General features: G+C 43.6%; 1 protein-coding gene across 4 annotated transcripts in view; it reads right to left on the reverse strand.

Moving 5' to 3' along the window:
- SUSD6 (sushi domain containing 6) overlaps nucleotides 1–12,157 on the reverse strand; it is a 98,014-nt gene that overhangs the window by 60,587 nt on the left and 25,270 nt on the right. The window lies entirely within an intron of this gene.

Genomic DNA, 12,157 nt, shown 5'->3' on the forward strand with positions numbered 1-12,157 from the left:
TGCAAAATTAAATAATTATGTATGTGATTATACTAAAGCAATATTTGTGTCCAGGGGGACACAGTAGTTTTCTAGTCTGAGCGTGTAGTAGGGAAGGATGAGGCACCGAGCTTACATGTTTATTACATATATACACACACTCATTACCTCATTAAATAGGTGCCATTACCCCTCTTCTACAGATAAATGAAATCCAAGGGGCCAAAAGCCTATCCTTCTCTGCTTTCCTACTGCAAAGGGCTCCCTGTTTTTTTGTTGTCCAAATACAAGATAAAGTTTAGTTGCATCAATTGAGCCCATAAACATGGAAGGCCCTTCTGAACCCAAAGCATCACTGCCTGAGCGATGAACGGGACAACCAATCATATCCCTCCCCAAGGCCTGCTCAGTTACTTAACTGCTGTATGTTGCATATACTGCAGATAATAAATTCCTGCAGAGACCACCAACTCTGCCTCTTTCTGTGCCTCAAAGCACTCAACATTTACTTGTTCACTGAAGGAGGAAAAAAGATAAACCCAAAAGACATAATTTGTGTAGGAAATAAAAGATGGCAAAGTCTCAACAGACATAAAACAGGAGGGGAAAGGGGCATAAATCCTGAAGTTTGGGCCAGGTAGCAAAACAAATGCTTGGCAGAAGGGGCTGTAATTGGTTCACAGACCCCAGAGACATATCTATGTGTCATCATACCCCTCTGTTTGGTTCCTATCAGAGCTAAGTGGAGCAGGCTTCAATACCCACTGGACAAATAAAGTCTGGGAAGCTGATCTGCTAAATCTGACTTCTTACGGCTCGGTGTTTGCAGTGACTATACTGCAATTCAGCAAATATTTACTGGCTGTCTTCAGTGCAAGACTTGGGTGATCACAGAAATGAAGTGCAGCACAGACATGAATTCCCCACTCTCAAGGAATTCACAGTCTACGTGAGAGGAATTATAAGCTTATCTATATAACACCATGGAAGTGTTATAAGAGCCCAATAAAATGGCTATTTAAAAAAAAAAAAAAAAGTGCTATGAGGGGGCGCCTGGGTGGCTCAGTCAGTTAAGCGTCTGACTTCAGCTCAGGTCATGATCTCACAGTTCATGGGTTTGAGTCCTGCATCGGGCCCTGTGCTGACAGCTTAGAACCTACAGTCTGCTTCGGATTCTGTGTCTTCCTCTCCATCTGCCCCTCCTCAGCTTGTTTGTTCGTTCTCTCTCTCAAAAATAAACATTAAAAAAATGAACAAAATAAATAAAAATCAAAAGTGCTATGAGAATGCAGAGGAGGTAGGAACAGTGACTTCTGAGTGGGAACAGGGGGAGGGGGAAAAGAAAGGTTGAACTGGACCGTGAAGCTCATGCACATACCTAGTGAGCTCTCAGGACAGATTGCATGCGCAGTGCTAATTATAAAGAAAGACAAAGAAATGGAAGAGCAATTCACCAAAAGGATGGCAGAGAGAGAAAGACCAAAAGAAAAAAAAATAAGTGGTAATTTTGTCTGCCAGGCCCCACTGACTGCTGTCTGGTAATGAGAAATAAATACCTATGTATATACCTTCAATCAAGATATTTAGGCTCTAGGATTGCAGTTTCCAAAGTACTCATAGCTGTGCAGGAAACACCTCCTCCAGGTCAAAAATAGCAAACCCAAGAGAAATGCCTGATGCAGTTATATTTACTTTTTACCATCTCTGTGGATCACTTCCCAAAGGCCTCCAAATGGGATGGTATAAACAGGTCTGTGTCACTTCCTGGTTCTCAGGCCTTCTGCTACATTCCCAGTCAGTCTGGGAAGGCTGCCTATTTAAAAATAAACTTTAAAAAACTCACCAAAACCCTAACTCTAAACCATCCTTTCCTCTACTTCGTTCAATTTCACTAAAACTAAAAGGGACTGAATAAGAAACGAGACACAAATGACCACAAAGAATGAATTCTCAGCTCAAAACAAAAATATATGCTGAGTTCAGAGTCAGGAGATTTGCATTCTACTCATGTTCTGCCTGTAACTGGAAAATTTGACCTTCAGTAAGCAAGATGCTTCATCTTTCTGCACAATAGCTGCTTCAGCATACTTAACTCCAATGCAGCTATTCATTTGCTCTGGACCTCAGTTTCCTTATCTATAAAATAGCACTAATAACAGCTACCTCATGGGTAAGTATTATATGGGGAAATGCATGTAAAGCACTTAACATAATACCTGGAACTTAGTGAACTGTCAAACATGTTAGGTATTCTAATTATTACCAGCTATCATTATTACTATTGCTACTTTTTGAAAACATGTCAGGGTTGGGCTAGATGACTACTACCTGAAGAGCTTCTCTGGCTCCAACATCCTATGATTTCTTTTTTTGAGACAGAGAGAGAGAGAAAGAGAGGGTGCCCAAGTGGGGCAGAGGGAGAGAGAGAAAGATCTTATTAAGCAGGCTCCACGCTAACACAGGACCTGATCCCATGACTATGGGTTCCTGACCTGAGCCGAAATCAAGAGGCAGACACTCAACCGACTAAGCCCCATATGATTAAGTCATTGTCTCCATTTCTTTTTTCTTTTTTTAAAGAAAGTTTACTTATTTATTTTGAAAAAGACAGAGAGTGCAAGTCGGGGAGAAGTGGAGAAAGGGGGACAGAGAATCTGAAGTGGGCTCTGTGCTGACGGCAGAGAGCCAGATGCAGGGATCAAACTCAGGAACTGTGAGATCATGACCTGAGCCAAAGTCAGACACTTCACTGACTGAGCCACTCAGGTGCACCACCTTTTCTTTTCTTTTCTTTTTTTTTCTTTTCTTTTCTTTTTAAGGGGCTAGATGAAAAAGAAAATAAACTTGGTAAAGCATTATAGTTACAAACATATCCTCAGCATTTATGTTACAAACACTAGGATACTATTAGGAAATCCATCAGTGAGTTGCAAGGAGGCATACTACCCTCCCCAATGGAAAAGTCTTACCTATTCCTGCATTAAACCCATAGCATGTGGCAAGTTCACCCACAACACACTGCCTCTACTCCCATGAACACCAAGGACAATGCCCTCATGAGCCAGTACAGTCTGACTTCACCCACCTCATCTTTAACTGATAGCAGCTCCTTAGAGCAGCCCTAAAAGATAGCACAGTGGCCAATCCACCCATTTCTAATAATGACTAACCCTTCCACAAAGTGTTCCTGTTTTAAATTAAAAACTGCCTTCTCCTTAATAGAATTTGAATGTGGCCAAAAGTCAGATGCCCTTCCCAAAAGTTAGAGTGTAATCAGAGGTATTCAGCTTCATGAAGGCCAAAGTGCTAGCTAAATTATAATTAAATTCAGATGAAATAAACTTTTTCTCTTATTTATTCATTCAATTTTCATGATGTGCCAAATGCTGTAGAAGATGCCAAAAATAGGATGGGGTGAGTAAAAACAACAATAAAGGATGACGCCAAGGTTTTTGGCCTAAGTGATGGGGTGACTGGTGAAAGCCAGCAAAGGAGAAAAAGAACACAGGTGGAGGAGCAGATCTGGGGGACGAATGTAATGAACTGAGTTCAGGTAATTCTTGGAAATGCTGAATTAGACACTTCAAGGATATCCATGTAGAAAGGCCTAGCAGGCAAATTGGAAATAAGCATGGTGCTCGCTTTGGCAGCACATATATTAAAACTGGGGGGCGGCTAGGTGGCTCAGTTGGGTTAGGTGTCTGACTTCAGCTCAGGTCATGATCTCAGTTCATGGGTTGAAGCCCCGCGTCGGACTCTGTGCTGACAGCTCAGAGCCTGGAGCCTGCTTGGGATTCTGTGTCTCCCTCTCTTGGTGTCCCTTCCCTGCTCGCTCGTGCTCTCTCTCAAAAACAAACATTTTTTAAAAATAATAAAAAAAAAATTGGAATGATACAGAGAAGATTAGAATGGCAGGAAATGAGCATGAAACTCTGCAGAGCACTTTGAGCTTGGAGTTAGCAGCCTATAAGTGATGGCTGAATACATGCACAATAGATGGACTCCCCTAAGAGAGCTGAGTGGGAAGAGAAGAGAGTCAAGGACAGAATCCTGGGAAGAACACTAACTTTTTAAAGGAACATGTCAAGGAAGGACAGCCCACGAAAGACACTCCAAAAGTACAAGAAAACCAGGGCCTATGCATCAAAATGTCAAGGGAGGGAGAGATTCAAGGAGGATGTAGGAGGAGTTGGCAGTGAAGGTCCACTAAGATGAAGACTGGTCTTGTCACAAGATGCTTGGTGACTTCATCAAGAGTAGTTTCATTAGAGTGGTGAGGGCAGATCATGCTGATCTTAACATGAATTCAAAGTGACAAAGTGGACACAATAAGGGCAAAAATATTTGAGTGAAGAGCTGGAAAAGAAGGGAGGAGAAAGACTGGAGGACAGCTAGAAGGAATTTATATCTTTTAAGCTGTACCTTCTCAGTTAGCCCAAGGATTTTAGTTAAAATTCCTGAACTGCCCAGACAGCTTGGAGAACTCCCACAGAGAGGGTCTCTGAACTAACACTCCCGCATGCCATGATTGGCCAAAGCTAGGGAGACACTGGGGATGAATATTAAAGAGCTGCCTGCTTCCTTAATGTTCAACTGCAACAAAAGAGCCTCTCCACTTCTACCCCAAAACTGCTACATCTGTAAGATTCTTGAGAGAAACAGTCTACCTAGTAGCTGAGTCAGAAGCAACCTTTCCTAGTGTCTCTCAGGCCTTAAGATTCTGCATAAATATGGTCCCACTTTCTGCCATTTTCCTCTTTTCTACTCACATGCCACCTGAGTATTTTCCCCTGAGGTTCTGGTGCAGGCTCAGGATTCTAGGAACATGTTCTTCACTTCCATCTACTAAAGCTTAACAGCCCCAATCAGGTACACACTTAAGCTGTACAAGACTCCAAATGTTCTCCATCTTGCGTAAATTCCAAGAAGCCTCTGAATCTATAACCAAACCATGACTCTTCCTGTCCTCTCCCTCACAAATTACCCAAACTTCCTGTAAGCTGTCAAGGTTAGACTGTGAGGTTCCAAGCAAAAACAAGAAGCAGGAACCTGCCTACTGTTCCTTCCCCTTTGATTAGTCCCACACCCCTGCCCCCACCTATACCCTCCACCAAGGCCTATAAGCTCCAGTTCTAGCTCCAGCCATACTTCTGGTTCTCTACATGCGGAGCTCTAAATCACAGCCCGAGAAGAAAGGAATCTAATTCACAACAGATATTTCCTCAAATCTCCAAACACAGACTCCAAAAGTAATCTCAAATTAGTCAAAATTCAGGCAGAGGTACCAAACAAAGAACTTCATAAAGTCCAGGTTACATCCTGGAAGAAGTTAAGAGGGATTATGATAAACACAGCAGACAGAAAGAAATATCGTAAATTAATGAGGGAGGGAATCTGGTATTTCCCTCCAGACAGGCATCTGGACTCATTCCTAACAAATATCTTTCTTAAGGAACTTACTGACTTCATTCAACACCTATATTGGGTACCTACATATTCTAGACTCCATGAAAGGCACAAAGATGGGGAAAAGCATATGCCCTAAAAGAGATAACAGTCTACTAGGGGAGGTAAGACACATACAGAGGTAGAAAGTGAGAACACATAGGCGATATACAGCCCAAATGTCAAAAACAAAACACAGAAGTAAGCTGGAGCCCAGAAGAGGGAAATGAAACTGTTAGTTACAGGATCAATCAATGTGGATTTTAGAGTTACACAAAAGTGAGTTCAAATCCTGATTCTGCCTCTTGCTTCTTACAGGTCCTAGGGGTACCACTTTACTGTTGTGAGTCTCTATTTTGTCATATATAAAATGGGGAAAACAACACCGAATGCTTCACAGAATTTCAAAGAGTCCATGATTCACACATATAGGATCTGGCACAGAGTAAGCCTAAGTAAGATGGAAGAGCCACTGAACACAGAGAGTTAAAACTCCTCCCTTCCCCACACAAGGCTCTCTGGAGATGGCTATCTGGCTAACTCACGCATACACGGCTGGGCACCTACTGTTTGTTCATGGATTGTGCCTATTAGTTCAACTAGCTGCCCAGGTTAAATGGGAGCATGGTCAGGAGGCACAGGAAGGAGGCTCAAAGTGTGTATAGATGTGCATGTTTGTGCCAGGATAACACCTAGAAGTGCACCCCCAGCTTTCTGCTAGAAAGTGCAGCACAGGTAAAATTACAGATTGTGCCATGTATAGCCTAATACTGAACCATGCTATTCTCTGGATGCAGGTGTTCAATAAATGTTTGGCAAACTAACAAGATCTAAATCTGAGTAGAATTTGTCTTGATGGATCCATTTTTCAACAAGCAAACACAGGAGGGAAAAAAATATCCAAGGTTGGAAATTAGTCTGAGGGACTTCTACCTCCAGTCATGATGGAATAACAGAGACTAGATTTACTCTCTTTCCTTAAACAACTAGAAAGCCAGATTTAATATATGAAATAATGGCTTTCAGACATTTAACAATAGGCAGCACAGGGCAGTGATCCTTGAAACGCAGTGAACCCTACTAGTGCCCTAACTCTCTCAGGAGCTTCCAGAACACAAAGCAGAAAGAAGAAACATGAAAGAGTTCAACAATCTCAGAGTTAGAGACAGAGTTGGGAGTGTGGGGAGACCAATGTGGCTAGAATTTGCAGGGCAAAGTAACTAAAAATAAGGAGCCATAAAGAGAAAAAGCCCCAGAGATCTGAAGAGAGAACCCCTTGAAACTTTGGCTGAGTACTCATCTGTGCATGTGTATGAGGAAATTAGCAATGCTGGGGAAAGAATGAACGGAAAGAAGTAGGTGGCATAACCCCCAGAGTTCACACAGAGACAGAAATATTCATGTTCCTACCGGCCAAAGTGGAAAAATGTCCTAACAAACAGGGCATCAGATGGAATCTTCAGAAGGGTTTGGCCTTAGTAATGGGGCCATCCTGGCCCCAGACTAAAGGCTGTTCTGGACCCAATCTAACAAAGCTAAAAAGCAGGCCTTGAAATGAAAGGATCGAACAATTTCCAAGTAACTGAACTGTTTCTGAGAACAAAGCCCAAAAGCATTTAAAGGAATATAAATAGTTCCAGCACCCACAATAATAAAACTCACTATGTCTAGCTTCAAATAAAAAAAATTAACAGGAATGCAAAGAGGCAGAAAAATATGACCATAACTAGAAGAATAATGAAACAAAAGAAACAGGCATAAAACTGACCCAATGACAGTGGAAAAGGATGTTAAAATCTCTATTATAAATATTCTCCATGTGTTCAAGAGAGAAGAGGAAGGCATGAGCATGATGAAAGAAATGGAAGACATAAAAAAGACCCAAACTGAACTTCTAGAAGGAAAATATACAAATATCTGAAAGAAAAAGATATAGGATGGGATTAACAGATTAGATACTGTAGAAGAAAAATTAATGAACTCAAAAACACAGCAATAGAAACTATCCAAAATAATATATATAGAACACAGCAGTGGGACACTATCAAGCAGCCTAACATAGATATGTATCCGTATGTATACAGATTATATAATCACATAACATGTGTGTGTGTGTATTTATTGGGGATGGGGTAGGTAGACACAAAAAAATTTTCAAGAAATGCCAGAAATTTTTCCAAATTTAACGAAAACTATAAACCCACAGGTCCAAGAGCTCATCAAACACCAAGAAGAAGGACAAAAAGAAAACACAAGGCACAACATAATCAAAATGCTGAAACAAGTGATAAAGAGAAAGTGTTGGGGCCCCTGGGTGGCTCAGTCAGTTAGGCAACCGACTCTTGATTTTGGCTCAGGTCATTATCTCACAGTTTGTGGGTTCGAGCCCCACATCGGGCTCTGCACTGACAGAGCAGAGCCTGCTTGGGATTCCCCCCAACCCCTGCCTTTCTCCTGCTTGATGGCTGATTGATTGATAGAGAGATAGACAGATAAGAAAGTGTTAAAAGCAGCCATGGCAGGTAGGGGAATGAGGGACATACTGCGTTCAGAAGAACAAAGAATTTGGGGTGCCCGGGTGGCTCAGTCAGTTAAGCATCCAACTTTGGCTCAGGTCACGATCTCAGGGTCCATGAGTTCGAGCCCCGCGTCGGGCTCTGTGCTGACAGCTCAGAGCCTGGAGCCTGCTTCGGATTCTGTGTCTCCCTCTCTCTCTGCCCCTCCCCTGTTCATGCTTTGTCTCTCTCTGCCTCAAAAATAAATAAACATTAAAAAAAATTAAAAAAAAAAAGAAGAACAAAGAATTACAGCAGGTTTATTATTAGAAACAATGCAACCCAGGAGGCAATGGAGCATCCAAAAAAGTAATGGGAAAAAAGCAGTCTCGCACTGGTCAAGTTATATTGACTTCATTGAACTATGAGCTTCCCATCACCAATGCTTTTTGTGCCCTGGAGGAACATTTTTCAGGGAGGCCTGTGCTAAGCACAAGATGGGGAGGGAAGGTACTCAGTGGCCTTAAAAACATAAGTATAGTATCCTATGAAAAACGAAAAGAGGTAAAGACTCTTTCTCAGGTTCACAAAGGGGCATTTAACCATGTTTTTTACCTATGTACTCAGAACATGACAGTTCTTACGTAGCCTTATGTCAATATTGCTTAACACAATGGTAAAGATGCAAGAAAGGTCTACCAGAGCATTCATCCCAAGCAAAAGAAAATCAAACTAGAAAGAAAAAGTAAATCTCACTAAGGAATGGGTCACTTTAACAGCATCAGGCCTGAGCAGGCCTCCCTCCCTTCAAGTATACATATGTGCTGGTTAATGTGTCTGATCAGATGAAATGCTTTTTCAGAATGGAAGAATGCTGCTTGAGCAGAAGTAGGTAAGGATAACTAAAGATATGAATGAGAGTTACTAAATTCTTAGCTATGTAATCCTTCCCAGAGCAGCAAAATCCCCTCATTAAGTACCCTGGGCTGGCACCACATTCCTCAGAGTCCAGCCTGCAGCCCTACATCTTGGAGGGACCACTACGATGGCAATTTATCTGACCCATGCATTGGCTGGTCTGGTCTCCCCACTAAACTGTAAGTGCACAGGAAGGGTGGGTCCCCTTTTATGCTTTCTTTGTAACACAGAGACCAACATACACTAAAAAAAAACCACTGTAGGTGCCCAAGGGGACCCTCCTCCCCAAAATACTTAGTGCCTGAACTAGAGGTTCTAAACTGGGGGCAATCTTACCCCCCTCCGAGGGTATGTGACAATATCTAGAGGCATTTTTGACTGTTATAACTTGGGGGTGAGGGGATGCTACTGGCATCTAGTGGGTAGAGGCCAGGGATGCCACTTCAACATCCTATGATGTTTAGCAAAGAATTAAAGAAAACAAAGAATTACGTGGCCCGAAATGTCAACAGTGCTGCAGCTGAGAAGCCTGGCCTAAGTGAGTGAATGCTGAGCTGTAGCAGATGCCAGCAGACCTGCCTTAGTTGTGCATGTAGTGTAAAATTCCCTCACACCACTACAAAGCCTCTTGTCTTAACACCGGTCCCCAGAACAACATTTTGATCCTCCCACAGTCCCTAACTTGGGCTTACAGTGCCTCAGAAAGAAGAGCTTAGGAGTCCAGACATCTGGCTTTTAACTCCAGCTCTGCCACTAGCTAATTCTGAACATGTCACAAAACTTTTCTTGGGCGCATTTCCTCCTCAGTAAAATAGAGGGACTGGAAAAGATAATTTAAGAGTTCTTTCAGCTCTAAAATTCTATTTGAAATGCTAGGTTCAGCCTTACCTATTTATAATGAGCCAAAGAGAAAGGGGAAAGATCCAGTCTTATTGTGAGTATGCACACCCACCCTCGAAGGACAGAGGTTCTTATACTGTGGAAACCAAACTGGGCCAAGGGAAGCTCCAGAGAAGCCAAGAACTCAGGCATGAAGGAGGGAGGGATGTGGAAAAGGGCTCTGTCAACACTGGCTGGAAGGCCAGCTCAGGCCCTCAGGTTTAAAATTGAAAGTCCTTACTAGCCTCCCTCCTGCCTTCCCCACGTCAACCCACGTCAATCTTTTTAATCAGTGTTAAGAGGTGGAGGAGGCTTACTATTCAAATTATGGGTCTTTGAACAGCAGCACTGGTGGAATCTCAGCCTCTATCCCTGATCTCCTGAATCATAATCTGCATTGTAATAAAGTTCTGCAGGTGATTCCTTCACTTGTTAAAGTTTGAGAAGTCCTAGTTTAGGGTATATTACCCTTCTGTTCTCTGCTCTGTCACCTCTTCACTTGGTAAAGACGACTTTAAAACTCTGTCCACATTCCCTCCTAATGCCTCCTCCTGGCACAGCTTGTGCACATGTGTGCATACACACACACACACACACACACACACACACACACACACAACCAGTTCTGAACGTCCAAACCCAGAGTCATCAAGAGTGATGAGGATAGGTTACTTTCTCTTTGCCTCTTTCTTATGTCCACACAAGGCCAGAAAGAGGCAAGGCTTACAGCACAAGCAAAATTAGAGCTTTTGCAAGTGACTCAGCCCACCCCTGCTGTTCAAAGATTCCCTGGGAAGAGGGATGGAAAACAGGGTGGTGAATCCAAAGGTACAAACTCCAGGGGCACTTGGGTGGCTCAGTCAGTTAAGTTTCCAACTCTTGATTTCAGCTCAGGTCATGATCTCAGGTGGAGCCTGCTTGGGATTTTCTGTCTCCCTCTCTTCTCTCTGCCCCTCCCCTGCTCACTCTCTCTCTCTCCCTCTCTCAAAAGTAATTTTAAAAACATTTGGAAAAAAGCAAAAACAAAGGTAAGAGTCTCCTCATTTACATCTGAACACAGGCCAACAGGAGTCCAAGGTTTCATTTCTAAAGTTTGTTTTTTGTTTTCTTTTTTTAAAAATTTTTAACATTTATTTATTTATTTTTTGAGAAAGAGAGAGAGAGCGAGAGAGAGCGAGCGAGCATGTGTTGGGGAGGGGCAGTGAGAGAGAGGGAGTCACAGAATCCGAAGTAGGCTCCAGGCTCTGACCTGTCAGCACAGAGCCCAACACAGGGCTCGAACACACGAACTGTGAGATCATGACCTGAGCCCAAGTCGGATGCTTAACTGACTGAGCCATCCAGGCCCCCCTTTTTTGCTTTTTTCTTTTTGCTGCTGCTGTCTCATATTACATAAAGATTCTTGGGGGCTCGGGCTAAAGGGCAAGGCACACACACAGAATAAACAGAAACACAGCAAGGGTTCTCCCAGCAGAGTGGTGGGGGCAGCAGCTGGAACAAAAGCAAGACCTCGATGAAGAGTAGTATAACAGAGAGCTTGAACAGAAGACAGAGTGTAGAGAGAAGGGGGGCTGGACTCGGCCATGTAGTCAGTGCAGCGAAGGAGATTAGGTTGCTGCGCACCCCTCACCCCACCCCCTGTCACCGGCAGCAGATGGCCCAGCCCCAGGCAGCTGGCAGAGACAGCAATCTGCACGTGCCTGCTTGCCCCTCCTTCAAGGCTGCAGATGGGGAAGAGCAGGACAAAGTCCAGAACCATCCCAGGTCAAAGCAACACCTAGAAGGAGCACCCCCAGGGTGGGGTGGCAACATCACTTAATGCTTTGCTACAGTAAGATGAAACTTCAACTCTCAGCATTATACAAGGTTCTCCTGTATCCACATACAACATCAGAAAGAGAGCTTGGTGAGGTGGGGAAAAGCCCACCTGAGTGCACTGGGTGTGTTGGCCTAGGAGAGGTCATTTTATCATTCAACATTTGTTGGGTATATACCACATTCCAGGCACTGCACCAGCCAACTGAGGCACAGTGGCGAGAGCAGACAGTCTCTGCCCTCAGGAAGCACAAGGAAAAAGACATTAAGACAGTGGGGCTAAGTGCTGAGCACAGAGAGATATGGCAGCACAGAGGAGGGGCACCCCACCAGTATTGGGGCAAGCAGCGGTCTAACACCGACTGTAGGAAGGCACATTCCAGGGAGAGGAGCAACATGTGCAAAAGCCTGGAGGCAAAAAGAGAATGGGGGGGGGGGCACCTGGGTGGTTCAATCAGTTAAGCGTCCCTCTCTTGCTTTCAGCTCAGATCATGATCTCACGGTTCATGGGACTGAGCCCCGCCAATGGGCTCTGTGCTGGCAGTGTGGAGCCTGCTGGGATTCTCTCTCCCCCCGCCCCTCTCTCTCTCTCTCAAAATAAATAAATAAACATGGGGGGGGGGGGG

The sequence above is a fragment of the Panthera uncia genome (assembly GCF_023721935.1).
Source record: "Panthera uncia isolate 11264 chromosome B3 unlocalized genomic scaffold, Puncia_PCG_1.0 HiC_scaffold_1, whole genome shotgun sequence".
In the NCBI taxonomy this organism is placed as follows: domain Eukaryota; kingdom Metazoa; phylum Chordata; class Mammalia; order Carnivora; family Felidae; genus Panthera; species Panthera uncia.